We start from the raw sequence: 5,896 nt of genomic DNA on the forward strand, positions 1-5,896 counted from the left end.
TATATATATATATATATGTATATATATATTCATACCCTTATATATATATTTATTTAAATAAGTTCATACTTGTTCAAAACAATCCCTTTAGCAAAGTTTATACTGTTTATTAAATAAAATATAAATAAAATCATTTATTTTACTTCAATAAATAAAAAAGTGGCAAGAATTACTTAATTTTCAAATACATGCAGTACTCCAACTCTGCCACAAGGTGTACGACTGTTTTGAACCTGAGTTGGCACTAAGTTCTTTTCTGCTAAATACTATGTTAAAGGCAGGGATTTTAGCGCACTCAAACTCTAAGATCAAATCAGTGCATATGTATATTTTATAAATGAGGCCTCTGGTCATCATTTGGGATTGCTTCAATTGTATGCTGTCAACAACAGACTTACAAAAGTGTTAATAAAGAAAGGTAGTGGACACATTGATCCATAAAAATAATATATTGTTGGACCTGTGTGTTTATGCAAGTCTCACAGAATGCGCACTCCACTGTACTTAAAGGTGTAATAGGTGATCGTCTTCAGAAACATTTTTTGTTATGCTGGTTAAAAGTCTCTTCACATCCCGATAGCAATCATTAGGTTAAGTGGTCTAAATGTATTCATCTGTACAACAGAATGCCCAATATGAATATAACACTGCATATAGATGAAACATTCAACGCTGGCAATGTATTTACAGGGCTTGTATTGTGGGTGACAAAGAAAACTGTAGAATAAATTTAGCAATACATAAGGAGAGCATAAGTACTCCAGCACAAAACATACAATTGCACCTTGTGTGCAATTACTAGGCTTTATAAATGTTAGTTGTTCATCAACAACTGCTGCAGTACTGCTCTATAAGTGGACAAACACACAGCTGTACACAAATCCTAGCTTTGGCTCACCTACATTACATATGGCACACATGCAATAATTCCAAAATAATTATCTCATCTGCATTTGATACATACATTAAACCATCCATAACACACAGCCAAAACTAAAGCAAACTGTTTGATGGTGAGCTGCTAAAACATAAAAATAATTATGCTGTATACAATAGTTTCTTAGTGCAGATATTTAGAAACATTTTTTCCAAGATTTACCTCAAAGCCAGGATTGCAAAGACATTTTACATTGAATGGTAAACAAATAAAAAAAATTTTTTTTTTAAATGTTGTAATGGAAGATCACAATTACAGGCACAAAACACAATACAATCCTAACATGTCATTTACTAAATAATTTAATGTGTCAATGGGACCCTGGTAGACAGATGTTCTCTTTCAAGCATAAGTTTCGTTGTCTCACTATGGGATACGCCCCTTCTGCGTGTTCCTCAGAAGCCCTATTACATTATGCCAGCCCCAATTGGCTGGCAGACGTGACGTTGTGTCTGGGAGTGGCCTCCCCACCCCTCAGTATAAAGGGAGTGACACAACGTCACTGCGACATTCAAAAACCTCTTCTCGCTTCACACCAGAAGCCTACAAATAGATAAACCTTTAACAAACTCCTGGACGAACAACTGGCCTCCACGCCGTTTTTCGCCTGACTCCTTCAATTTGCATTCCAGCCGATTGCAAGGACTGTTCGATATTACGATGGCTGCAGCAATGCAGACTGTCCCGGCTAGTGAGGGAGATGCCGTGCGACTTTGTTCATGCGGGAACAAGATTTCATGCAAGGACACACACCAGGTCTGCTCTGCATGTCTTGGGCTGAAACATGCCCAATTGGCGATCGAGAACCCCGGTTCCTGTGAACACTGCGCACGCTTCACTGTGAAGAGCCTTCGTCGCAGACTAGCACGCAAAGCTAGCCTGTCAGGCCACGATCCCCTCATGTCACCTAGCCCCGTTCCAGCTGCCACTCCGCAGGTACCCATCCCTGTAGAGCTGCCCACCACGGCAGCTTTATCCTGGGGTGAACAGCTTGACGTTTGCGTCCCTCTGCCCAGTGTGCTCAGCACGGACGAGGAAGAGGGACAATCAGACTTTCTCCTCTCTGAAGAAGAGGAAGATTTCGAGGACTCCCCGTTCCTCCCCCCAGAAACTAAACATTCAGTGGCCGACCGTGGTAGCAGAGACTGTAAAGTCTTGCTACGAGGGTAAGAGGCTGCCGAGAGCGAAACGGGTAGCACGGCAGCTCCTTCGTGAGTTTCCAGAGCTCCTGGAGGAGGTTGCGGTGACCTGGAAGGACAAACCGTTCACCAGCAAGATGCCCGTGCAGGGAGAATCCGCTCTCGATGTGGAGGGAATGGAGAAGGTAGGACTTCTCCGAATGCCCCCCATGGAGCCATTAGTTGCCGTGCACTTGCACCCAAAGCACACGGTGGCTGCAAATCCGACGTTGCCATCCAAAGCGGACCATTTCCTGTCAAGCATGATGAAACACGCTTATAAAGCAGTTACTCTCTCTGTCTATGCTGACCGCGTACCAAGCGGAATTGCAGGACGAAGCGTTGACCATGCCAGGTCAGACACACTGGGAAGAGATCTGTGTCGTTACGGATCTGTCTCTGCGTCTTCAGAGATGCGCGGTTCAAGCGGGGCAAGGCCATGGCCACAATGGTCATTCAAGAGAGAGGACGTTGGCTTAACTTGGCGAATCTCTCTGACAGGGAAAAAGAAGCCATCCTGGATGCAGAGGGCATTTTTGGCTCGGCTCTGACACTGATGCAAAAGAGATGCGAGGAAAAGAAGAGGGATGATGAGGCCTTGCCGCTCTGTATGCCTAGAAAGGCACAGACTGCACCCCCTCCGCCACCTCGGCAGACCTTCGCACACGTTACGGCCTGCCCAACCCCAAGCTATCGCATTCCTAGACGGCAGAGACCGAACGTGAATGCAGCGGGTCACAGCAGAGTCCCAGAACAGAGAACTGCCTGGCCAAGGAAGAACTATCCGCCTGCAAAAGCTCAGGCGGTACAGCCAGCTCCTCAACCTCATCCTCACTCCCATCCTCAGGGAGCGAGGAGGAAGAAGAAGGCAGTTTGATGGGGTCTTCCCCGGGGAAAGGAGCCCACAGCCCCCCTGTTCGCTAGCGCCCGACCCTCAGATGTTCAGAGTTCGACAAGGGAAGAGTTTCGAAGTTCCCAGATGTTCTGTGTGGAAAATAGAGCCCAGTTGGGCCAGGGGAAGCAGAGAAGTGAAAAGGACAAGAGATGGTGCAGTGGTGCACACCCACCCACTAGTCACAAGCACTTTTCATGTTCAAAACTCGATAAAGTTTTCACTGTATTCCCAGAACATGTTGCAAAACATAATTCCCCCCCAAAATTTTGCAAAACATGTTAACAGAACACATTATAACATCACCTCGGGGAGTTATCGCTCCCTTAGAGGTGATGAGACACTTAAACTCTGTCCAAGCGCTAAGTGCCCACGCATGCGCAGTACAGACCACAAACTCGTTCACGACTCAGCCACACGATGGCGCCAGAACGCTGCGAATAATCAGTTGTCGAGAATGCACACAGTCCCGCTGGGTATTAAGGATAATACAATTCGGGTACAGACTGCAGTTTGCCCCCCCCTCGCATTTCAAAGGGATAATTCATTCTCAGGTGTGGGGAGAATTAAAGCATATTCTTCAGGAAGAAATTTCCTCTCTGTTGAACAAAAGGGCGATAAGAGTGGTCCCACCCGAGCAGAGCCACAGCGGGTTTTACTCTAGATACTTCCTCATCCCAAAGAAAGGGACTCGAGCTCTTCGTCCCATATTAGATCTGCGTGCACTGAACAAATACTTAAGAAAGTACAAGTTCAGAATGCTCACTCATTCTACACTCCTAAAATTAGTGCACCAGGGCGATTGGTTTAAGTCAATCGACCTGAAAGACGCATATTTTCACATAAAGATATATCCACCCCACAGGAAATTCCTGAGGTTTGCTTTTCTTGGCGTGGCATATGAATATCTGGTTCTACCATTCGGCTTGTCTCTCAGCCCCCGAGTGTTTGTAAAATGTACAGAAGCGGCCCTGACTCCGCTCAGGGAGAAAGGCATTCGTCTCACTACTTACATAGACCACTGGCTGGTGACAGCTCGGTCAGAGCAAGAAGAGAGAGAACACACAGTTATGCTTCTGGAACATATACAGAAACTGGGTTTAAAATTAAACATCAAAAAGAGTGTTTTAATTCCAACAGTCTATAACATATCTGGGGCTGTCACTGAACTCGGTGACATTCAGAGCGCGACTGTCGGAAGACAGGGTGAGAAAATTCACTCGTTGCATGAGCGATTTTCAGAGGGGAAACTGTGTTTCCTTTCGCACATGCCTCAGACTATTAGGACTGATGGCCTCAGCACTGATAGTTATTCCCTTAGGCAGACTGTTCATGAGAGAGTTTCAACGCTGGGTAGCGTCTCAGGGGCTGGACCCATTACGTCACTCCCGGAGGAGAATGTGAGTGACGTCAGAGGCAGTCTTGGCACTTCGCCAGTGGAGACACCCGACCTTTCTGGTTCAAGGGGTACCCATGGGCGTGGTTCGAGCCAGATAAGTCATAACAACAGACGTGGGGGGGGGGCGTTGTCTGGTTGAGGGGGCATTCACGAGGGCAGGATAGTGAATGGAAGATGGGGTCAACAACTGACCAATCTTCACATAAACTATTTGGAAATTCTAGCCGTTTTTCTGACGCTGAAGCATTTTCTTCCTTTTCTGAAAAGGCATCATGTTCTTGTGAGAACGGACAACACTACAGTTGTGGCTTACATAAACCGACAGGGAGGTCTCAAATAATTTTCTTTGCACACGTTAGCACGCAAACTGATTTTATGGGGCAATGCCAATCTTTTATCCCTGAGAGCGACGCACGTACAGGGTGTCATGAACCAGGGTGCGGACCTGCTGTCCAGGGGCCAGAACGCCTGGCACTATGGGCCTGGCCTGTGAGTGGTTCAATTTAAATACAACCTGTCTGTCTGACAGCGTTATTAAAACCATACAAAATGCTAGAGCTTCATCGACTAAGTCTCTTTATGAATACAAATGGGGAGTGTTTGAGCGCTGGTGCTGGTCTAGATTCCCTTTCAGTGTTCAGTGGCAGTGGCAGTCGTTCTATCATTTCTTCAGGATTTGATAGACCAAGGGAAAGCGTTTTCAACAATAACAGTGCTTCTGGCTGCTATATCTGCTTGTCACATTGGTTTTGATAACAAAACTGTGGGACAGCATCCTTTGGTATGCAGGTTCATGAAGGGCGCGCGCTGCGCTTTGCCAGTTTCAAAACTGCTTTCCCCCTCATGGGATTTGGGATTGGTGCAACACCTCGACAGACCTGGGAATTACGCAAGGATCCTATTTGTGGACTTCAGTTCGGCCTTCAATACCATCATGCCTGACCTTCTCTCAGACAAACTCACATGCAGTGGAGTCATTCAGATTCCTGGGCACCACTATCTTCTCAGGACCTAAAGTGGGACACTCACATAGACTCCATTGCAAAAAAGCATCGGCGTTGTTGCAAATGCCGCGCCGTTATTGCGGTTCGTGCGGGTCCCCCCTGCATGCCGATGACGGCCACACGGAGTGTGTTTCCTGCTTGGGGAAATCCCATGCGGAAGCTGCACTCACGGGAGCTAATTGCTCTCATTGTGAGAGTTTTAGTCTCGCCTCTCTCCACTCATGGATCGCTTTCTTTTCAGAGAGCGACTCCGCCCCCCGCGCCCTCCTGTGGGGACGAGCTGCTCGATGACAGCATGTCATTAGCAGCATCGGATGCAGAGGAGCTGTTGGGCTCGGAGAATGACCCCACCCCTTCGCCATCATCCGCGCCCAGCGCAACCAAAGACGGGACGGATACCGAGCTTCTCCGTATCCTCTCCAAGGCGGTCGAAGAGCTGGGTTTAGAGTGGTCCCCTCCAGAGGAGCCCTCTCGCAGCCGTCTGGA

At 47.1% G+C, this 5,896-nt stretch overlaps 1 protein-coding gene across 4 annotated transcripts in view; it reads left to right on the top strand.

The window, feature by feature from the left end:
- Positions 1 to 5,896, top strand: part of LOC107714794 (pleckstrin homology domain-containing family G member 3-like) — a 100,299-nt gene that overhangs the window by 87,655 nt on the left and 6,748 nt on the right. The window lies entirely within an intron of this gene.

This window comes from Sinocyclocheilus rhinocerous, unplaced genomic scaffold, assembly GCF_001515625.1.
Source record: "Sinocyclocheilus rhinocerous isolate Xijiao unplaced genomic scaffold, SAMN03320098_v1.1 scaffold2524, whole genome shotgun sequence".
Classification (NCBI taxonomy): Eukaryota; Metazoa; Chordata; class Actinopteri; order Cypriniformes; family Cyprinidae; genus Sinocyclocheilus; species Sinocyclocheilus rhinocerous.